We start from the raw sequence: 24,876 nt of genomic DNA on the forward strand, positions 1-24,876 counted from the left end.
TGCATAACCTAAATTTAATCTTGAGGAAATACCAGGAAAACCCATTCACTTAACAAGTGGCCAATACTCTTCACAAATGTAAAAATCATGAAAGGGAAAGAAAGATTCTGAAACTGCCCAGATTGAAGAAAACTAAGAATATACCACAACAAAATACAATGTGGGATCCCAGACTAGGAAAAAGACATTAATGGGGAAACTGTTGAAACCTGAATAAAATCTGCAGGCCAGTTAACAGTATCATATCAATGTTATTGTTTCTTCATTCTGATCATTGTGCTATGGCTATGTAAGATGTTAACATTTTTAAAAGCTGGGGGAAAGGGATATGGGAAGATTGTGTACTAGTTTTGCAACATTGTTTGTAAGTCTCAAGTTTCTGCAGAATGAAAAGCTAATAATAATTTTTCTTTTCTGCACCCGGTCAACAGCTTTTGGAGAAGCAGGTGGACTGTCAGAAAGACACTCCCAAGTCAAATTCTGGATCTGATATTTATCTAGCCACGTGACTTCAAGGTAGTTACTTACACCCACTAACCCTGAGCTAGTCCTCCAGCTGTACGGTACTCACCATGATCCCCACTTTACAGATGAGTCAGCTGAGGCAGTGCACATAAAGTGCTTATGACCTGGTATATATTATTATTGTTGTTATTATTATTATTATTATTATTATTAGACATAAGGGAATGTCATTATGCAAGCAAAATCACCTATTTCAATTATTTTTATTAAGAACTTCCTCATCTAACGAAGAATCAAAGGAAGAAGGCAGGCATGCAGTGAGTGGGAAAGAAAAGAAAAAAGGAGCTAGAAGGAGGCGGCAAGGGCTAGAGAGAGGGAAGTGGGAGGCAAAAGAACTGCTCCTTAAATGATAATAAAAGCTACTTTTCAGTAACATGAATAAGCCACTGCACAAAAAAATAATGTAGGAACTACATCCTTTTTTCACCCTTTTTTTTTTTAATTTATTTATTTATTTATTTATTTATTTTTGCGGCAAGCAGGGACTACTCTTCATTGTGGTGCATGGGCTTCTAACTGCGGTGGCTTCCCTTGTTGCGGAGCATGGGCTCTAAGTGCACAGGCTTCAGTAGTTGTGGTGCACAGGCTCAGTAGTTGTGGCTCGCGGGCTCTAGAGCGCAGGCTCAGTAGTTGTGGTGCGGTGCACGGGCTTAGTTGCTCCACGGCATGTGGGATCTTCCCGGACCAGGGCTCGAACCCGTGTCCCCTGCATTGGCAGGCGGATTCTTAACCACTGCGCCACCAGGGAAGCCCTTTCACCCTTTTTATACTGGGAGTTTCAAAAAATTCATATTCACACTAATATAGTTAACAAAGTAACTGCTAATGTAAAAATTGAATTCTACATGATATTTAATCACTGTCTCCTCATTACTAATCAATCATGGTAATTGATAATGATGATGACAAATCCATTTCCCTCCAGAAGCCACCTCAAGTCTAACCTCTTACCTAATACTCTCCATGGAAGCCAGGGTCACCCTACCCAGGTTAGTGCTTCCTATCTGGAACCTAATTACAGATAGGCAGACAGATAGATAGATAGACAGACAGATAGATAGATATGGACAAGAGAATAGACGTATATATGTCAATCCCAACTAATAAGAACCTGCTGTTTAAAAGTAAATAAAATAAAATTAAAAAATTAAAAAAAAAAAAGAGGGCTTCCCTGGTGGCGCAGTGGTTGAGAATCTGCCTGCCAATGCAGGGGACACGGGTTCGAGCCCTGGTCTGGGAAGATCCCACATGCCGCGGAGCAACTGGGCCCGTGAGCCACAACTACTGAGCCTGCACGTCTGGAGCCTGTGCTCCGCAACAAGAGAGGCTGCGATGGTGAGAGGCCCGCGCACCGCGATGAAGAGTGGCCCCCACTTGCCGCAACCAGACAAAGCCCTCGCACAGAAACGAAGACCCAACTCAGCCATAAATAAATAAATAAATAAAATATTTAAAAAAAAAAAAAAAGTACAAACTATTAAAAAAAAAAAAGAGAAGAGATGGATGGATGGATAGATAGATGATAGATCAGTGAATAGGTAGAGGGTAGAGATGGATAAACAGATGATAGATTGATAGATAATCTTTGGATTTATGCATTCATATCATCACTGGAAGAGTCAGATAAAATTCTTGAGTAAAGTGATATCCAACTAATATAAGTACGATACATCACCCGAATCAAAATTACTATTTAGGAACACATTTGTATATTAATTTATTTACATAACATATCATTTATTCACTCAGTGAGTACCAGCTTCTAGGCACTGAGGTGGAAAGCAAGGAACAAAACAAATTTCTTGCGCCATCAAGATTACTTTCCAATGGAGAAGACAGAAATAAAGTTAAAAATGTATCATGGCAAGTCGAGACAAATGCTATGAAGAAACATAAGGCATAGTAAGGGGCAAGAGATGTCAGAGGGGCTATCTGAGCATGAATGGTCAGAAAAGGCCTCTTGGGTGAATAAAGAGCCATGTGCGTATCTGGGGGAATGGGCTCCAAATCAAGAACGCTGCACGTGCAAATGCCCAAGGACTCGACTGAGGAACACAGAGAAGAACATGCTGCTTGCACATCGAGAGAGGAGAGAACAGTAGATGAGAGGGAGTCAGCGGCCCCATCGCTCAGGGTCGAGTAGGCCAAGGGACGCCATATATGTCACCACTGGGGATACACGTGCATATCATCACGGGAAGACTCAGGTAAAATTCTTCAAGATTACACAGGAACTTGCAAAAACCCATGGGAAGCCAGCTCCTGTTTTTTCTCTGGAGTCCACCGGTTCCTGAAACCCAAGGCAGCCTGAAACAGGTGTGCACAGGGCTAGTAAACCTTGGTGAGGTGAGCAAGACTCTCTAGGTGAGACAGACATCTCTTCCTCGCTCTGTTTTTCTTGCCTTTCACATGTGACTTTCTTATGTTACTTTCAGACAACGCATCTCTGATTATGCAAAAGGTTCAGAGCCAGGTAGCATGGAAAAACGTAGCTTTCTGTTTATTTCTAGGCCCGAGTCTCTTCAGGCAGCGATGCCCACAGATCTCCATCCTTACTGGAGGCGGCAGAAAGAAAGGAGGCTAGAGCCAAGCCCAGCCTCCTAGAGCGTCCAAACCTGATTTAAAGCTATTTTGGAGCCAAGGACATTTTCCTGAATCCATTCCAAACAAGAATGAAGATGCTGGTGCATGATATTTTTGCAAAACATGCAGGCTCAGGAATTGACAGACTTTACATTTACATCAAACATGAAGAACCATTTGTGAATCCTTGCTGCAGAAAGCTGCTGTCTGCAAGCCAAAAATAATAGCATAAAGAATAATAATAAAACAAAGCTGGCACAAAACCTTGTCTTCCTTGAAGAGGGCCAATTTTTAGTTTGATAATAGCACTGACTCTTGGAACCCGAAAGGAAAATAAATTCCTACCCACACAATCTGCATTGTTCCTCTCCTCCTCGTGTTAATTTTATCTCACACCTCAAACACATACAATCATTTATTTTTTTCTTATTGAAAGTGCAAGGTGTTTGTTCTAAAAGTAAGTTGTCTGCATCTGATTCCATAAACAGTTTCTTCCTGATGATTGCTATTTTTAAGGCTGTTGCTTTAACTAAAGTTATAGTAAAAAATTAGAAATATTTTCTTCCAATATTCTTTTGAGATATGTGTGTGTGTGTACATACAGTCTTTATGAGAACTAACTGCCCATTAGGCCTATTCAAATACGCAATCAAATATTTCCATAAAGAAAAAAATAATAATCAAACTTGTTTGCTGCATGTTGAGCAAGAACTAGAAACTCCATTTTTTACCCCCAGTCAAGGGCCACACACAATGAAAAACTCATCCCGTCCAAGAGCCACTCAAGTCAGCTAGTATTTTTAAAAACTGGATTATAAATATAAACTCACCTGATTCTTAAACAACACAATATGAAATGGTCAAGCACACAAATATTTCTGGAATGCTTTGATTCCACTAGGTGACCAGTTACCTGGAAGAACACCCAGAGCAAGAGATAGAAAAAAGGAGCTGACAAATTCATGCTCGCATCAGAAGCCCCTGCAGGGCATGTCATGATACGGACTGCTGGGCCCCACTGTCAAAGTGTCTGATTCTGGAGGTCTGGGGTGAAAACTGAAACCCTACAGCTCTAACACGCTCCCAGGGGATGCTGATGATGGACCACAGACCATACTGAGCCATAATGAGAGACTGGAGGGAGGAAAACAGGAGAGGAAGGAAACATGGAGGGGAAATGAAGGAGAGCAACGTAGAGTGAGGCAGGGGGGGTGGTGTGTGAACCTGTCACCGCCTTGGCCCACTGAGAGGACCATCACCACATACTCCCCCAACCCCCTCTGCAAGCCAGCAGTGCAGAAGTAAAACAATGAACTCTAACAGACCTTCTGAGTTGGCTGATCCCGCCCCTTCCACAGCCCTGGTTATTAAGTAACTGACTTAGTCCTGGCCAATGAGAAGTCAGTGAAAGCCACAGGGTAAGTGCGGCTTCAAGGAAAGTTACACTCTTGGTCCCACTGTTCCTTTCTCCTTCTTCCCGCCCATACAGAGACCTGAGCCAGGAGATGCAGTAGCCACTCAACAGCCATGTAGGCATGAGGACACAGGCATCCTCCTATGCCAGGTGGAGAAAAGAAAAAAAAATGGGAAGTGCCTGCCTGTATCATGAAGCCACGGTCCCACCGCGCCCACCATGACGTCCTACGCCCAGTCTTCACGATGGGCAAGGCAAGAACATCCCTCTCTGTTTAAACCTCTGTTTGTTGGGTTTTCCAGTACCTTCAGCTGAATGATCCCAACTAATATAAAAACTAGCCAAGTACTTACTAGGTGCCTGACACTATGTGACTGCTATACATGAATTATCTCATTTAAAATAATAATGATTTAATCGAGCACAGAACTCTCAAGAGCTCTGCTGATGCATTCAGAAATACATTAAGTTCCTACTTTATTCCAGCCATGGAAAGCACAGAACCTGAACGCAAAGGACTCACAGGTAATATTCGTACCATAGTGATCCCATAGGAGAAGCAAGCAGAGCTTGTGGTGGGGGACCCACAAGAGCCTCCGAACAAAACCAGGTGGATGGAACGATCAGGAAGGCTTTCTGGAGGCAAAGACCCCTGAGCTTGATACTTAAGGATGAGTAGGAACTGAGCTTATTCTTACACATGCAGCAATGCCTCTTTAAATGTGATGGCAACCGCAACCCAAGGGGAAAGAGGGGAAGAAAATCTTTTCTGGACTTCTACAGCAGTGACCAAACAAGGTGCAGCCAACTCTAAATGCACATACAAGTGGAGGGGACACTGGGTGGATGGTGGTTAAAAAAAAAAAAGTTTGATGCCATCATCAAAGATACACGCTCTTCTTTGTTAGCTACATCTTGAGATTAACTGCCTTTCTTAAATACAAGTGAAACAGATGCATGGCAATGAAAGAACAACAGTCTGGGGAAAAGGTTGACGCTTCTGAATATGTCTTTTCTGCAAAAATTAGGACTAAGATAGGACCTGGGAGAAAATAATTGTATTTGTAAATAACACCAAAATACATTTTTCCGGTAGACATGAGAAAACTTTGCAAAGCTCTGTTCTTTGAAAGCAAAGATCTTATGCCCACAACACAGACTCAGCTATGGTCTTTAATAATTGTCAAAGGCATCATGTTTTATTTGTTTTTGAACCTTAAAAACAAAAGAAACACTTTAGAGACTCACGTTGCATTTCATCCCTCAGCTATGTTACTAGATGGCATCAAATCACCAGGGAGAGTAGGTCCACCTGTACCTTCGGCTACACAGGCACACAGTAAAACAGAAGAATGGGCAAAGGACTTTGAGAACTTTTTCAGACTTTTTTCCTGATAAACAAGGACTTCTTAAGTGGTGCTGAATTCAAGTTATATGACAACTCTGTTTCTGCCACAAGCAAACTGACTTCCCATATTCATCACTTGTCCTCATGTGCTGGGGCAGCCTGGGTATATGTGCTATTTATTTGCCTGTATATCTGAGGATCCAGAGACAAAGTCTAAGAACAATAAGATACTGGAACATAAGTAGACCTTAATATTTCATATTTAAAATTTAAAGCTCTAAATAATTTAACACAATTATTTTCTACCAATGACATCATTTATAATATGCCAGGAACCAGGATAAATGCTTTACACATATTATTATTAATCCTTATAAAACCTGGCAAAATCAGCATTATTGTCCCTGTCTTCTTTAAAAAGATGAGCAAACCCAAACTGAAACAAAGAAAGGTTAATTCCCTGCCCAAAATCACACAGCAAGTAATGGAAAAAAAAAAAAAAAAAAAAAAAAATGGGAATACAAACCCAGGTGTATTTGATTCTTAAGTTCTGGCTTTTAACTGACATTTTATATTGTTTCTCATCATCTTCACCAAGGGTTGGCAAACTCCTACCCATGGGCCAGTGCACACAATATAATGAGAGGGGGTGGAATTGCATCTGATATCCCTAGCACCTAGCATATCGGCAACAGCTAATTACCTAAAGGCTCAATTACACACCACTCAAACTCTGCAAAGGAGCAAAGAAATCTATTATACGCAGAAAACCTTCATCCTAATAAAATCATTAGCTTCAAGAGGAAAAGGAGTAATTCAAACTTGGAAAGCAGAAGTATCTGATGGCTTATGGCATTACAAGATTCTATTCTGCTTGTAAGAGAAAAAAAAAATCTGTTGGCATGTTTTATGTGTCAGATGAAAACTGTATCACCCAACAGAGCCTGCCTACATTCTAGAAATTAATGTGTTTGTGGGGAGGAGTTCTTTTTCAAACCAGGTCATTCATAATGTACGCCTGCCAAGTGAACCCTCTCTCTTCAGGAATATTCAAAGCACAAGTAGCAACAGGACAGAGGCAGAATTGCCCCTGAAGGAACAGCCAGGCGTGTTTTATTACCAAAAAAGAGAGGGAAAGCAAAAGAACATTCTGCGTAACCAAATTAAGTTGTGAAATACCCAAAAGTAACATGTCAAGAAACTCTTACTTGTAGGTGGAATTAAAAACAACACAACAAAAAGATCAATTTATGCTTGAGCTTCATCAGGGGCCGTTTCAGGTCTTCTGTTATAGAAGGTCTCGATCTGCACTTACAGACACAGCAATCAGACTTCATTACAGCCAGTATTTACGTCTGAAAATTCTGTTTCAACTTCCCCACACCCAGCCCCTGAGAAGCTTCGGTGTGAAATTATCCTGAAATCAGGAGAGCACAAATAGCTTTTCCAATGGGAGGCAGGAGGCTCCTTTTTCCATTGTGGATGGCATGTCCACCTCCAACACCCTGTGCAGACAGCCTCCCAAGCTCCCTACCTCTTCACGCCCCTGACCCTTTCTCGCTGTCACAGCTTCACAGCTCTCTGTCCTGTCCCATGAGGACCAAATCCCAGTTGTGGCGTAAATGGCCCTGGCCATGGAAGAGCACAAGGGTCACAACTCTACCCAAGCCACACAGGAGCATTTTTTTTTTTAATTAATTAATTTATTTATTTATTTTTGGCTGTGTTGGGTCTTCATTTCTGTGCAAGGGCTTTCTCTAGTTGCGGCAAGTGGGGGCCACTCTTCATCGCGGTGCGCGGGCCTCTCACTATCGCGGCCTCTCTTGTTGCGGAGCACAGGCTCCAGACGCGCAGGCTCAGTAGTTGTGGCTCACGGGCCTAGTTGCTCCGCGGCATGTAGGATCTTCCCAGACCAGGGCTCGAACCCGTGTCCCCTGCATCGGCAGGCAGATTCTCAACCACTGCGCCACCAGGGAAGCCCCACACAGAAGCATTTTAAAGAGCTCTTCCACAGAGCACTTACAATCTTCTAACATAGCATATAATTCTGTTATTTGTTATTGTCATGCGTTGCCTCTCTCCCTCCACTAGCATGCAGATCCACGTTCCTTGGGCACCTCTGCATGTTTTATACATGGATATATTTATCCCAAATATTAAGTGCAGTGCATGGGAATTCCTGGCAATAGGTGCTCCAATGATATGTGTTGAATCAAAATGTGCTGAATGTGCTGAGACTTCCTATTTTTAGTGCACATACTTTTTAGCAGTATTGCTTATAATCAGAATATATTTATGCCTCCATGGGGAATTACAACAGCTATGATTGCAAAAAGGAAACAGGAGAAATAAAGAGCATACAAAAAAGACTGACATAATATGTCATCCTGCATTCATGTAACAGAACGATAGGCGACCAAGTGAAGATGATTAAGGTCAGATGTCAAGGACAAATGGTGGCGTCTTCAGGTCTTGTGCTGCGTTCATGCAGAAGATAATCTGGGTCCATGGAGCTTTATCAACCCCATAGAGGTAACTATGCCTGGCATGATGATCATTTTTGTAGAAGTCTACAGAGTTGACCCCTCCATACTTTGTAGGTTTTGAAATGATAACTGTCTTGACTTAAACAGGATGCTGCTCGTATTGACACACTCAAGAGCACACAGGGAAAACAGGTTAAATGGTAGAGGACTGTCCCACTTGCATTTCTGAAACTCAGATCTAACGATGACATTCTCATCTTCACATCCTCAATGATTGCTGGTTGCCCATGTGCTAAGGGCTGATTTCTTTGTGTGGCAAACTTGCTCAGCTCTTTGGAACATTCTCCAGCTATCCATCTCCACATCCAAGTTTTCATCACCCCCTTTCCACCTCCCTTCCTCCACAGATCTTTAGACCTGGGGCTCCAGGTCCACCCTCATGAAAAACTGAGAAAAAAGCATCATTCAGTTTGTCAAATTTTCATAACCCCTAAGTCACTCTTTGTCCAATAACCATCCATTTATTTTAAAACAAACAAACAAACAAACAGGTTCTAGTTAAGGAAAAGCTATGTACCAGGCATGGGGTTTTAAAAAAAAAAAAAAAAAAGGAAAAAAATTCATTTGCATTATTTCACTTTAATACTAAAAAACAAAATCCTATCAACACAAATGTCATTCTGCATGTATATATATAGACGCTCAATAAGCATAAGTGCACTTCACCCAAGAACAGATAAAGATGGCCTATAAACACAGGAGAAAATGTTTAGCATCTTTAGCCATTAGGGAACTGCAAATTAAAATCACAATAAAATACCACTATTAAATGGATAACTTTTTTAAACCGACCGTACCCAGACTGGCAAGGAGGTAGAGCAACTGTGACTCACTGCTGGTAGGAAAGTAAAACAGCACAGCAACTTTGGAAAACAGTTTGGTGGGTTTCTTACACAGCTGAACACTCATTTAACGCACGAGGCAGCAATCACACTCCTGGGGATGTATACAAGTGAAATGAAATCACGTGTTCACGCCAAGACACAGGTGTACATGTATGCAGTGACTTTATTCATAGTCACTCAAACCTGGAAACAACCCAATGTCCTTCAACTGACGGGCGGATAAACAAACTACAGTAAGTACATCCATACAAGGGAAGACTACGCAACAGTAAAAAGAAAAGACCACTGATGCTCTCAACAAATTGGACGACCCTCAGAGGTGTTATGCCAAGGGAAAGAAGCCAGACACCAAAGCCTCATTCTGTATGATTTACTTTCCATGAGATTTCGGAAGCGGCAAAACTGTGGACAGAGATGAGATGGGTGGCTGCCAGAAGCTAGGAGGGGGAGGGCCTGACCACAAAGGGACAAGAGAGAACTTTGGGAGGGTGACGGAACAATTCTATATCATGATTGTGATGGTGATTACATGGTTATAAGCGTTTGTCAAATCTCAAATCATATACTTAAAGTGGATGTGTTTGACTGGATGCAAATTACACATCAACAAAGCTTAGCGTAAAAAACAATCAGTCACCAGAAAGAAACACAAGTGCCTTGTCGTAGACCACAAGGCTCCTGAATGGTCAAGCCGGAGTGTGCATCTGCAGTATGCTTATTTATGTATTTCCAAATGACTTAGCAGTACTACTGCCGCTCAGGAATATAGCACAGCACAAAAATACGTACATAGGAAAACATCTATCATTATCAAACTTGGACATAAAACCATATAGTCTTCTTGATCGTTTTTATTTATTTTTTTGGGGGTGGTCAACTTTTTGCCAGATGTGACAGGGACAACGTTTTGACCTCACAATATAGCAAACAACAAATACAAATCAGATATTTTCTTGCGGTTCGCTGTGCTTGGAGGAGTACGCTTGGTTTTAACAGGTTGTGTGTTTTCAGACTTCTTTTTAAGCTATTCAAATGTCCTGTGGAGGTTGGCTCTCCAAAAACTTAACGACATAATCCCTAGATCAGCCTGCCCACACGTGAGCGAGGCCAGACACGTGCCAGTGTTCTGGGCGCTCTGTCCTCGGATTACCTCTCCTCCTGCTTCTGACGCGGGACATCTACCACACAGCTTGGGTGTGAGCACAAGGAAGGACCTGTATGCATGTTGACAATGCTAAAGACTTTCTGACATTGACATGTATTGTTTATTCTTTCAAAATGGTCTAGTATTTTCTTCCCCCATGCAACAGACTGTCACAAACACCTCCTTTTATGTTTGCCCAATGTGGAGATGTCTCTTCCGGTTGGCCTCCTTTCCCTAATATACTTAAAGATATTTTACAGTTTCCATTTCTTTGCCAAGTCTTATACATCTTGGACCCATCAGATCTGACACACATTGGTCATGCATCTGACTCCCCTTTTCCTATTTATTGAAAGCAATCTTTTTTCCTGCTAGTATCATTCTGGGACATTTCTTCAAGAATGACATTTCTAGGACACTGCCTTAAGAATGACATTTAGAGAAAATTCTTCAGTGTATGTTTTTTGTAGATTTCCAGGAACAAGTGTAAATAGTCTAAAGGTCTCTTGCAAGTAACTAACTTCCTTAATCCTACCTTTCAAGGCTGGGGGCTTTTTTGCTTTCCTTTGCCAATACTGAATGGAGTGCTGGGGGGGTCACCTTCCTTTAGTTTTATGACTTTTATTGTGCTGTGCTCATTAAAACTTAGGGACTCCCACACAGCCCACTTCTGACGAGGCCTTATTTGCCGCTTCCCATTGCTTTGTTTAGACCTCCAAGTTTTCTGTTTAATTTCTCTTTCACTGTAAGTTTGAACCTATAACCATCAACTTTTTTCAAGTTTTTCTCAACTCATCACTGGGGACATTTGGGCCAAATCACCCTTTATTGTGGTGCCGGGGCCACGGGGTTGGGGGGCCGTCCCGGGCACTGTAGGACGCTGAGCAGCGTCCCTGGCCTCCGCCCACTAGATGCCAGGAGCACCCTCTCCCCCAAGTTGTGACAACAGAAAATGTCTCCAGACATTACCCAGTGTCTCCTTGGGGGCATGATCGCCCCCAGCTGAAAACCACTGCTACCAAACGACCCGTTCCATTTAAAAGAAGACCCTCAGCACTAACAGCTCAGGAAACTATATATTAAATTTGCCAGCAAGTTGCAAGTAACACCGAGCAGCCGATTACTTAACAAAATGGAAGTACTCATTTTCTTAGGGGAGACTGAGAAATTCTTCCTTTTCAATAAGAAAAAAAAAGATCATTCCAGGTATCTATTCTGCTTCTCTAGAGAAGTGCCTCCTAAAGATATCTGTTCCTTCCCCCACAATGTCCTCACAGGGATGAGCGCTCCCCTTCACCTTCCCCTGCAGAAAACAGGCTGGCCATACCAAACATCCTTCACGTTCAGCCCATCTGAACAATGGGGATAATAACACTAGTGCCCACCACATAGGGGCAGCAGGAGGATTACATGAGTTAACATAGACGGTGTGTCTAAAACAGCCCTCCTGCGCAGTAAGTGTCTTACAAGGAGTAGCTCTTAACATCGTTACAGCCAGAAAGTGCCGTTACTCAATCACTTACTCACATTCTCATTTCACAACAAATAGTCTTTACTGAACATCTGTGCTATGTAGACACTCTGCTGGACCAATGTCATTGTGCTCAAGAAGGGTACACTCTGTAAGGAGATGACGATGATAAAAGTGTAAACAAGACACAAAGGTGCCAGACAGGGGTGCCAACTGTGTCTAGAGGAGTCAGGGAAGGCTTCCTGAAGGAGAAGGTAGTCGAGCTGAGATCTGAATGACAAGAAGAAATTCCCCAGGGGGCAAGGAGGATGGAGGGCACTGCATCCAGAGGTCAAAGCAAAGGCTAAAAGTCCAAGAGCATGAAGTAACATGACATTTCTAGGAAATTAGACTTCAAAATCACTACCAGTAAAAATGTGATCGGGGAGCTACGGGAAATGAGGCCAAAGAGCAAGCTGGGGTCAGCTCATGAGCAGCCTCATGGAAAGTACAGCCTCTCCCAGAAGGCACTGAGGACACAAATGCCACGGGGTGTTACAAGGTTGACATGTGGGAGGTGCAAGGTCAACCAAGACCATGAGAAATGCCCGGTCAAACCTAAATGAGTTTCTTGACGACAGGACTTTCCAAAACATTTAAAATGCCAAAGGTGATTATGAGTTTCCAAAGGGAAAAACTTTAAGCAGCAGTTCCCAAACTTAGGTGACAATCTCGTAAGAGCAGAGCTCCGGAAGGGATCTGGACTGGGAAATATCGCTGAGCGAATGAGAAGACATTAAAGACTGTTTAATAAAGGAATCTCATCACCAGTTTTGCACATGAGAAATGTCACTCTAATCTGACCAACATGGAGAGATTAAATGGGATTGGAGTAAGCCCGGAGGCAGGAAAAAACAGAGGGAGAGCCACACAATATTCCAAAGGATAATAAGAGACCCAGTTAGGGTCACAGGGAGTGGACACGGAGAGGGCAGAATGCCTTGGAGAGATATTAAGAGGTAGGAGCGACGTGATGGTGGGTAATGAATGTTAGTCCTGAGAGAGAGGGAGACGTACAAAAATACCCAAGTTTTCACCTTAAGCAATAAGTGAGATGCTGGAACTACTCACTAAGAAAGAAATCAGGAAGAAAAAAGTTGGTCTGAGGAGGAAGACAAGGAGGGCCGTTTTAATGGGTTGCGTGTGAGGTACCTGTGAACGTTCATGGGTATGCGGGTAGGGGCAGCAAAGACCCAGACTAGAGAGAGAAATGCCAGAGCCATTGCCAGAGAAGTGGGTTGAAACCGCTGGCATCAAGAGGACTGGCCAGTGAAAGAGTGCAGAGTGAAAAAAGAAAGGTGACACAGACCAGACCTGCGGAAGAACACCATTTAAGGGCCGGACGGAAGGGGGAGCCTGCAAAACAAGTCACGGAAGAGGTGGGATGAGAAAAGAGAGCGTAGTACCACGTGACGCAGGAAGGACAGATAATTACAAAGGAGGGAACGGCTCCATCCGGACTGAAGGTGAAGTGAGGGGAGGAGGAACACTAAAGATCCCACGCCGGATGCTTCTGACAACACCCCTCCAGGAAAACAACTGTGGGAGCCCCGGTTCAGCGGTTCTCAAATTGACTGTGCGTCAGGATCCCCTGGAGGGCTTGTTCAAACCCAGCCTGTGGGGCTGCCCCCAGAGTTTCTGATTCACGAGGTCCCAGGTGATGGTGGTGCTGCTCCGGAACCCCCCTTTAGAACCACAGCTCTAGATAAAGGAACGCTGACCTTTCCTCTCTGCCTTGAGCAGAACTGTCAGCTGGGGAAAACACAAATGTTTCATCTTCTTTCTCTCTGGCCCTCTGATTCCAGAAGACGGAAGTAATTCATTTTATTGCCTTCTCATTCCAACTTAAGGAGCCCAAATCTACCACATTTCACCAAACACAAGAGGGTTTCGACTACAAGACACACCTTTATTTTACATAAGAAGAAAAAGATGCCAATAATTATGAGACGTGGCTGATCGTGAGAAGCAGTCTGATTTCAGAACGTGATATCCTACAAAAATGTACATTTCAGAATTGATAAAACGTGGCCAGTCCTGTCCTCTAGGGCCACCTGGGCAAAGTCTGAACAGAAGCCTGCTCGCCAGTGGGACCTATGATTCTGTGTCTCCTCTGCTCTTCCTCTTGTGGGATATACACACGTGCTGGCATCCACCTACCAGACCCAAGAACTCTGCTGCTCCTGGGATCTCCTAGAAGCTGGGTCCTTCACCTGAGCCTCCAAAAGCATCTAACCCCACATTCCTCCAGTTCTTCAGAAGTCCTCAAAACTCATTATTAAATGTATCGGCACATTTGCACGTAACTCCTGCATTTCCCACGTTTACCCAGGACAATGAGTAGCCCAACCCAGAGTGTTCTAGCCCAGACAGCCTACCACAGAGACGATCAATTCAAGAAATGCCATCACTATAAACAGCAAAAGTTAAAAGGAAACAGACACCCTCATGCTATTTTTTCTCCTCTTAACCAGGAGAAATCTTCTGAATTGCATATATGATTAATTCAAAATGACTTATAGCCAATGGTTACTGTTTATTTGAACCTAGCTGCATGACAGATGCTTCTATCTGTATATTCTTTCTCAAAAGAAGCATTCAAGGTAGATTATTTTTTAATGTGAAACTAAGACTCAGATGTTGGTGGTGGAGCCAAGATTAAACAAATAATAAGGGATTCATTTCAAGAGTATAAAATTTTCATACACACGCTATTTTATAAAGACTTCCCCTAGCCTGACACTGGCCAGTGTCCACAGCCAAAATACTCAGGCAGCGCCAAAAGCACAAGCGACCCTTTCACCTTTTGTGGTACCTAGAAGAAAATGTCTTTGACTCTAGTCTATGGAGTGAACTTTCCACAGAAAGTCAAAGCAAAATAGCTATCGATCTCTGCTCTTTCGCGGGGAGTCTCACAGCACTCCCTTCTCTTCTGAGAGAATTCTGCTTCCCCACTTTGTGCCCCTTTGCTCTCAGAAGTACAAGTTGAAGGCAATCTGTCAACTTCTATGGGGCCTCCCAAAGCCAGGCATTGCTGGGGTTGTCATGCTCCAATAAACAACCACGCTTTTATCACCAACACTCCCTTGTAAGATACAACACTTTACATATGTTCTACAAAACGTGAAAATGGCTACACGAAGGGCAGGCACATCGGAAACAGAGGGAGGCCATAAGACTATCTGTTGAGACATTTTCCGGGTCTAACCCTGAGGCCACGCTTCCTCTGAGGGGGACCCAAACCTAGAAGGAGCCACAGCTAGAACATTATTACCCAGGCAGCCCCTTCCACACCATTAACACAGCAGATGAAAGGTCAACCAAAACAAATGCCTTATACAAACAGTCGCCAACATAAAGTCTTTTTCCTTGGGAGAGGGCTTGGAAACGACAGGAGGAAACCTGATCCCTACCTGAATGTCCCAGGAGAGTGCCCAGTAGTAGCAAATCCTCCAAGAGGGTCAAAATTGCCTGTTATTTTTAAAACCTGAAACTTAAAATAATCCCAGACCCCTTGGCCACATGTCGTAAAAACTGCCAGATAAGTTATACACATGGAATTGATTCCAACAATCCACCAGAGAAAGGGGTCTCTCAAATTTGGCAGCGTCTCATTTCCATATGGAAAGAATTACTGGAACTGGGCAGAGGTGGAAGGGCAGGGGAGGAAGGGTGGGGAAGGCCGGTGATGATTCCAATGAGCGGAACCATATTGCACTATCGAGTATGCGGTGTGGTCCGAGCACAAGTCACTGTAAACGCTTGGAGGAAGCCTTTTAGGAAAGCTTATCCTTTTAAAGATAGTTTCATACTTTAGAAAGACAACAACTAAAGATAGTGAGTTAAAGACAGTTTCATAGTTTGTTACAGTTTCTACAGTTGTTCTTGCTCTGGCAAGGTTTTTTGTTGGGTTTTTTTTTTTTTAACCTTTCCCAAATCTGAAAGCAATTAGTCCTTTGTATTCAAGCTCTCGTATTTGGAAAAGTCATCATTATAAATAGGTCGACTATGAGCTACCTGCAGGATTTCAGCTCTCCCACATGTGGGAAATGCTGACCCAACATCTGTTTTCCAGTAAGATCCTGTCTTGACACAATTTGATAAGTACATCTGCATTGCCCCCAGGTGTTGGAAGGTCAAGTGATAGATCCAAGGTCACACAGAAAACTAGGCTCCCTTTTAATTACCTGAATTCTTCTGGAAAGGTTTCTAAAGTAAATGGGTTCCAGGACACCTGAGAAGCAATACCCAATGTTCACAGGTTTGGTTTGGTTAGAAGACACTAGTAAATAAAGCATCATTCCCACAGTCTTCTTCCGAGTTTAGATACAGCTTTTGAGGCTCTCTCTCTCTGAAATTCTGTAAAATTGTGCAGCTCACTGGAATCATCACCAGCCTCTCCTGGTTGCTTGCAACTGCCCAATCTATCTACAAAAAGCAGATGTTACCTATAGCCTCCACACTCAGAGTGTGGTTTAAGAGGCAGCAGCAACAGCATCTCCTGGGAGCTTGTTAGAAACACAGAATCTCTCTCCGCCACCTCTCATCTACTGAACCATAAACTTCACTTTAACAAGTTCCCTAGGTGACCTGTATGCACTGACTAAACCAGGGGAAGGCAGGCTACGGATGCGCAGGCCAAATCCGGTGCTGTCTGTTTTTGTAAATAAAGTTTTACTGAAACACAGCCAGAGCCATTAACTTGTCTTTGCTTGCTTTCACACTAGCATGGCAGAATTGAGAAGCTGCAAATATGTACATGGCCCTTTACAGAAAAATGTTTACTAACCCCTGATCTCAACCTTTACTGTGGTGGCAAAGGGGGCGCTAGACACCTATGCTAAAACCACAGCAGGAAATTATCGTAATGACAAAGTAGACAGTCTTTTTTTGATAAGAGATCTGCTTGGCCCATTAGGTAATGGAAATCATCAGGCAAATTTCTAGACCTCATTCAAGTTAAACCCCCCAAGGTCCAGCACCATTTTCTACCCTATGGACCCTGCCAAAGAAACACAGTGTCTGTCTTTATGAAATTTACAGGCAGAGAAGATGTAATTAGCATGAACTTAACATGGCACCCGGTATATAATTCATTAATGCATTAGAAGGACACAATTTTTTTTAATTAATTTATTTATTTATTATTTATTTTTGGCGGCATTGGGTCTTTGTTGCTGTGCGCGGCTTTCTCTAGTTGTGGCGAGTGGGGGCTACTCTTCGTTGCGGTGTGTAGACGTCTCATTGTGGTGGCTTCTCTTGTTGCAGAGCTTGGGCTCTAGGCGCGCGGGCTTCAGTAGTTGTGGCTCGTGGGCTCTGGAGCACAGACTCAGTAGTCGTGGCGCACGGGCTTATTTGCCCCGCGGCATGTGGGATCTTCGAGGACCAGGGCTCGAACCCATGTCCTCTGCACTGGCAGGCAGATTCTTAACCGCTGCGTCACCAGGGAAGTCCGGACACAATTTTTTTAATACCAAGTTCTGGTTATTTAAGCCACACGTGAAATAGTTAAATAGAAACCGCCAGTGAAAGAGCAGGTGGGAAGCTTTTAACTGAAACCACCACTGCTGCTATGGGGGTGGTTGATGGGGAGACTCAGGGTATAGCCACATGCATGAGGCTTGATGTACCAAGTGAAGAATATTCTCCCTGCCCCAAATCTCTCCCCTTCTGTCCCTCCCTCTCTCTCGCCATCCCTCCATGTCCCTCTTCTTCTCCCCTCCCTGCACCTTTGCCCAACATGTGATTTTAAAGTCTACCACCTGCATTTCCTCGATTGCAAGACCTCTGCTGAGATGCCACCAGTGGTTCTGTAATAGGGAAGAACAAATGTGACTCTATATTAGATTGCTTTCTTTTACTTTAACCTTTGTATTCTATCGTCTTTGCTTCCAGTTAAGAATGTTGCCCATACCGTGAAATATATAGGACAGCCCATTCTCAAGGCTATGACCTTTAACGGTATAACACTTTTCCATTCATATAGCGATTAAAAGTTTCAGAACAGAGGATAACATTTGTCTTGTTGGAGGATTATAGGAACATTGTGACCTAACCTACGTGGACAGCTGCAAGAACGAAGGATTCCGACACCAAGAAGTTTGCAAGAACCAACCACAGCCCCTCCCCTTTTAGTATACTAAAAGAAGCCTGAATTCTGACTTGGGTAAGATGGTTTTCTAGGACATTAGTCTGCCATCTTCTCGGAGTCCTGGCTTTCCAAATGAAGTCATTATTCCTTGCCTCAACACCTCGTCTCCCGATTTACTGGCCTGTCGTGCAGTGAGCGGAACGAGTCTGGACTCGGTAACAGTTTTGGCAAAAATGAGAAGACTTTCGATCTGAGCCCCACCTCCAGGGCCTGCACCATGTCACTCTCTGAGAAGAAACCTGGCCAACACAAAACATACAGGGTCTACCTTAGAAGGAGAAGAGCAGCCGGGAGGAGAAAAGAGGAGAGGGTCCCAAGGAGAAGGTCCTGGAGACACTGGGGCTGAGACAGTCCCATAGACACATGTGTGGTACCTTCCAGGTGCCTCAACACCCAAGGTCGCATCCCACACAGGCCCGGCGGCCTGCTGCTACCCTGCTGGCTGTTTGTGTTTGTTCACGTGCTTACTGGTCTGTGGTTAGGTTAGCTTTAAGCAAACTGTGGATGATCATCCTACTGTATGGTTTTGGTTATTCTCAAGTAATCATTGCTTTAGAAAAATCACAAGTACTGAAAAAAAATTTTTAATTAAAAACTTTTAGAGTAGCAGAGTCACAAAACTCACACCCCTACTTGGACGAGCAGAAAAGGTGCTCTGTAGTTCTCCATAAAGTATTATACCTTACTCCTAAAACAAACTCTCCCCTCTGACCCAATCATGAGCAAGAAAAAAAATTTTACTTTATGTCCACTCCAGTGCAAAGCATAGTCTTACAGAACAACATAGGTGAGTGGCCCCCAAGGTGTGGTTCCTGGTACCACCTGGGAGCGTGTGGGAAATGCAGAGTCTCAGGCCCCACCCCAGACGGGCCAAATCAGAAACCCCAGGGGTGGGGCCCTGCAATCTGTGTTTAGCAAGCCCTTCAGATGGCTCTGATGCACATTCAAGTTGGAGAGCCATCGATTAGATAGACAATCCCTTTAGATAAACAAAGGTGTGTTAGCGTGTTCTTCCCTTGGGTTTTCTCACCCCTAAGACTGTGTGTGTCTGTGTGTGTGTCTGTGTGTAGGGGGTAGGGGAAGTTCGGAGGCTTTGGGGACCTCATGTCAGTAAATGAAGGGCCAGGTCCATGGGGGGTTGTCCTCTGCTCTCAACAGTACCAGGAGGTATTTCTCATGCACCTGGTGTTGCATTCTCAGCAGACATCTGAGGCTCAAATATTAGAGCACTGGTTGCAAACTTTTTCTGCAAAGGGTCAGGCAGTAAACAGCTTTAACAGCCATAGGGTCTCAGTTACAACTACTCCTGTCCGCCGTTGTAGTGGGAAAGCAGCCACGGGAATATGTGACTGAATGAGTGTGGCTGAGCGCCAACAAAACTTTATTTACAGGAACAGGCAACGGGCTAATCTGGCTCACAGGCTGTAGGCTGCTGAACCCTGAGTTAGAGTAACATGAGCTGCCACAACAAATAAGTCCACATGTCTCAATGGCTTTTAGGATACAAGTTTACTCTTACTCTTGTACCAATCCAACGCAGTCCAGCGTTCCTAGCTGTCAGAAAGGTTTCCTCCAAGGACGCTCCGGACACCCAGGCTCCGCCTGCTTTGTGGCTCCACTCTCCCCCCACCTATTCCCAAAGGGACACGCATATCTCACCAGCAAATGAGTCACCACACCCCTCCTCAAGGCAAGAGGGCTACAAAACAGACTTGACCTGGACACCCACTCCCAGCAACATCTCCACACTACGGAAGGGGAAGTGAATTCGGGAGACCATTTAGCCATCCTTTTCACACAGGAGAAGAGAAACAGGTGGTGGCTGGAGGAAGATAAGATGTCAAGGAAGAGCTTTCATAAGATGAAATTCATGTGCACATTTGTACATGTATATAAAGGTCTTTTCCATCATTTATCAATGTACACAACTTGTTTTTAATCTGGCAGGTGGAGGGGTGGACGGGAGACATCTGTGGCCTGAGGAAAGTAAGGTGAAGCCCCTCATGGAAGGGGAAGTGAAGATGAGGGAAGGAAAGCTGGGGCACACTAGGATGGACACCCCCCGGCCCTCCACCTCTGCCGGGATTAAAACCTACATCAGATATTGGCGCCAATGTACTAATAAAGCCAGATTCTGGAAAGATGTGAGATAAAATCTTTACGGCCTGTAGACAGACACTCCTTTACAGACCTTAGTATTTGGAATCTTAGTACAGTTCTATACACCGAAGGCCCTTATCAAAATGAGACTCCGGATGCGTGACAAATTGTTTTTTGAAAAAAAATCATATTTGAATTGCACAAGTTTAAATAAGCCAGTGATAAGCCAAATAGCCTGCCTCTTGGAGAGCTGGAAAGAGAAAAGGGTCAGGACGGGAAATCATAAAATAAACAAATCACTGCTATGAAAATTTATATGGCTCACCCCACCTCTGAAATGAGAGTTCAAAATAGAAATGCTTACTCCTTACCACTGGCTATTAGATCAAGATGTGTTTAATTCGTGAGTGTGCTGGATGCCATTATTCAGCCATGCTGTATATTTTTCCATAGATCTGAAATATCCGCTGTTTCCTTTGCTGCCTCCTCCCACATACCAGATACTTGAGAGCAAATCTCATTTAGATGATGTTCTGTCTAGAGGCAGCCGAGCGGCTTCGTAATAAGGCAGATGCAGAGCACGCAATTTCAAGCACTAGCATTCAAAAGCACAGAGCTAATTACCTGTAACTGGGGAAACAAGGCAGAGACGGATCCCCTGTTTGTGTTCCAGCAGGAGGCGATCAGAAAGGTCTGTGTGCTAGCCAGGGCAGAAGAGAGCAAAGTGCGTCCTCGCCAGCACCGCCCCAGGTCCCACCAGGAGCTGGGTGGGTTGCAGGGGTGGGGGCCATGGAAGCAGCCCAACCACGTCGCAGGGTGCCATCCTCAGACGTGTGAACTTGGAGACGCTGAAGACTACAAGCAAAATGGCCATGCAGCTGCACTGCCGGAGGACGGCCATACCGTACTTTGTAGGAAGTCCTGGCTACAGCAGAAAACCAACATATGTGGTCCTTCTCAAGACGCAGTACCTGCCATCCCAAGGGGGCCAAAAAAACCAACAAGAAACAAAATAAACACACATTTCGGTTCCTTAGATCATTTTCCCTTCACCTTTTTTTTTCTCTGTTTTTCATTTAACAGTTGGCCATCTCTTTCCTTTTAAACACAGTTGTAAAGTATACCAAGTTTTCGTCACTAATTATTTCTCTTTCGTCACTAATTATTTCTCTTTTTCAGAGAAATAATTAGTGACGAAAACTTGGTATACTTTACAACTGTGTTTAAAAGGAAAGAGATGGCCCAAATGGAGTCTGGCCTTTATAAAGTCTGACTTTTCTCAAAATTAGCTCATTGCAATTTAGGGGGAAAGTATAGATGGAGGAAGAAGGTCAAAAGTGACAGGATAGGGGTTTCCCTGGTGGCACAGTGGTTGAGAATCTGCCTGCTAATGCAGGCGACACGGGTTCGAGCCCTGGTCTGGGAAGATCCCACATGCTGCGGAGCAACTAGGCCCGTGAGCCACAACTACTGAGCCTGCGCGTCTGGAGCCTGTGCTCCGCAACAAGAGAGGCTGCGATAGTGAAGAGGCCCTCGCACCACGATGAAGAGTGACCCCCGTTTGCTGCAACTAGAGAAAGCCCTCGCACAGAAACAAAGACCCAACACAGCCAAAAATAAATATAAAAATAAATAAATAAATAAATAATTACTATTAAAAAAAAAAAAAAAGTGACAGGATACACCTAGAATTCTTTTACACTAATAGCAAGTTCTTGGAATTTATAAATATCACCAATCTTTGAAATGCTGGATGGGGAAGACACTGATCTCACACTTTTCCTGTTTCCCTCTGCCTATAATGTCCTACCTACTCTTCCCCATCTTGCAAAATCTGCAGTGTTTCAAACTGCAGCTCCTGGGTGGGGGAGGCATGGACTGGGAGTTTGGTGTTGGTAGATGCAAACTATTACACACAGGACGGATGGACAACAAGGTCCCACTGTAGAGCACAGGGAACTTATATTCAATTGTCCTGGGTTAAACCATAATGGGAAAGAATATTAAAAAGTATGTGTGTGTGTGTGTGTGTGTGTGTGTGTGTGTGTGTATAACTGTCTCACTTTGCTGTACAGCAGAAATTACCACAACATTGTCAATCAACTATACTTCAATTAATAAATAAATTACTCAAATTGCAGCTCCTTTCCTAAGCCTTCCAGCCAGAGTTCACCTGCCCTGCCCCAAACTATTGTCTAATGCTTAGGGGCTACTTCCCTAATTTTCTGCTTTTAATTCTTAGTTATTTTTTTCATGTATTTCTGTTTTAAATGCCTCGACTTGATTGCAAGTTCCTTAAAGACAGAGACTTATCACGTGTCTTCTTTGTCATACATCTTTTCTCCCTCTGAAGTGTTTCCAACTTCAGCTGAAAGTAAAAAGTAGAAGCCCAAAGTTTTCAACACAGGTTAAAGAATATTTGCCCCTCACATGCTTAAAGAACTGCTGGGTAAATTAAAGCATAAATCTGAGACAGCAGAGCCATCTCCCCACCGCCTAGCAGACCTAGCTAGTCCAGGTCAATAGCGCTGAAGACAAACAAAACAAAACAAGACAAAACACCCACCATCATAAACACCATGGAATGTGCAGGCCGAAATCTGCCACTAAAGCAAAGCAAAGCTTTCCAAGGACAAAGTTACTTTGAAATCCCATTTTAATTTCTGACATGTAATTATTACTACATAAGCTGGGCTGAGAAAATTTACACTTTTTTTGAAACATAGTCAAGAAAAGCTAATGGCAAGTGTAATATTTTCAGTACATTATTTGGAAGAATGGGGGATGACAAACATTCTACTCTAGTATAATGTACTGAAACATTGGTTGTAATTATCTACTACAATCAAACGTGAAGATTACATACATATACATAAATACGTATATATATATATGTATTATGCACAAAGTATATTACAAACACATACACTTTTGTTGCTCTGCTTGTTTATTTTGAATTAATTTTATTGTTTGGATTATTAGAGTTTGGACACTGGCCTCATTCCCCACCTAAACTACAAATTGAGAACCAGGGGTCCTGTTAGAAATTCCAGTCGGGCTCTCTATAGTTGAACCTCTCACCCCTGCAGTGTATAAAGTGTTTTCACTTTGTTTTGTTTTGTTAATATTTGGAGTTGTCTCTGTCCTCAGGCTCCATTAGATCCAACGCCCCCTCGCAGACAGCGAGGAACCAGGGCGGGTTAATCCATCCTGGTTGCATGGACTCATGGCCTTCCAGAAGGGACATCCCCATATTTAGTGTCTGAGCCATCAGATAAATGAAAAATGCTAATGGTGACAGTTTCAGATCCACACCAATAAGCCCACAGTGTCTAGTTGGTGAGACAAGGTAAAGTTAAAAAGAACAGTGTGGGGAATTCCCTGGCGGTCCAGTGGTTAGGACGCTGCACTTCCACTGCAGGGGGGCAAGGGATCCTGCATGCCATGAGGCGTGGCCAAAAAAAAAAAAAAGAAAGAATAGGGAACACCCCAAAGCAACGTAAAAGAGAGCTATGCATACGTTAAGAGTCCAAGAGATGAAGTCCTCCGAAGGGAGGGGCCGAGTGTGACCAAGAAGAAATTATGTTTAGGCAGGCAACCTTACCATTAAGAGAGGCAATCATCTACCCTTTCCAAATACAAACCTAACCCTTGCCAGCATCAGTGAGAACTCAAACGACCTCTGATGTTTTATGGTACCCATCACCCCTGACTTAAATGCTCTCCAGTAAGGAAGCATGGTAAACCCGAGTTATAAACTCTAGAATGCTTCCCCCCAAGTGCATCTGGCTTTAAATGGCTTCTCCAGGTCTCTCTAGAGTGGAGACATGCAATGCGTCCATGAAATGCTAAACATGGCATCAAAATATCTCCACATGCACAGTCTACCGTCCCTATTCACCAATCCTCACCTTAGGGCTTCTGTGCTGTGAGGAGACCTAGCATTTCCCACACCGCAGCCTTGCTCCTATCAAAGGGCCTTCCTCCCAGGAAGCTGCAGGAGCAATGTACAAGAGCCAGCTCTGGTGCAGGAGCTCCACATCCAAGCTCAGCTTTCTGTACCCCTGGCCCCAAGTTCCCTGGTTCTGACTCAACTGCGCTCCACATTCCATCACCCAAGATCCCTTTCTTTTTTTTTTTTTTTTTTAATTATTTTTTTATTTTTCGGCTGCGCCACGTGGCATATAAGATCTTAGCTCCCCGACGGGAGGTCGAACCCGGGCTCCCTGCCCTGCAAGCACAGGGTCTTAACCACTGGACTGCCAGGGAAGCCCCCTAAGATCCCTTTCTGTGCCATGTGCTGGACAAGCTATTTAGGACCAGTCTCATCACATCCCGGACAGGAGCTCAGTATCTGCCCCGACACCGTCCACAACCACAGCTCAGGAGCACACGCTCTCCCTCCAGCCCCACCCGACAAGGCCTGCCATATGGGGCCAATTCCAGGGCAGACGGGAGCAGAGGCTCTGCAGCTGCTCAAGGATAAATCTTAATCACGGGCCTCAGCCTGGAGTGATCAGCACCCAGCACGGTCACCCTTTCAGAGTTCAGCTTATGAGGCTTGATGATATCTCAGAGCAGATGAGTCGTGCTGCTTGGAAAAAAAAAAAAAACCACAAAACAGTAATGACTGCAAGACAGACAGACACATACACACTCACACACACACACACACACACACACACACACACTCTCTCTCTCTCTCACACA

At 43.9% G+C, this 24,876-nt stretch overlaps 1 protein-coding gene across 1 annotated transcript in view; it reads right to left on the minus strand.

Annotated features, from left to right (window-relative positions):
* LOC309619943 (uncharacterized protein) overlaps positions 1-21,313 on the minus strand; it is a 471,150-nt gene extending 449,837 nt beyond the window's left edge. Inside the window, exon 1 of the transcript XR_014239276.1 lies at positions 20,791-21,313. The gene's annotated coding sequence lies outside the window, so the exon portion shown is untranslated. The remainder of the gene's footprint in view (positions 1-20,790) is intronic.
* Positions 21,314-24,876: the final 3,563 nt, after the last annotated feature.

The sequence above is a fragment of the Balaenoptera borealis genome (assembly GCF_965194805.1).
Source record: "Balaenoptera borealis genome assembly, chromosome: X".
Lineage (NCBI taxonomy): Eukaryota > Metazoa > Chordata > Mammalia > Artiodactyla > Balaenopteridae > Balaenoptera > Balaenoptera borealis.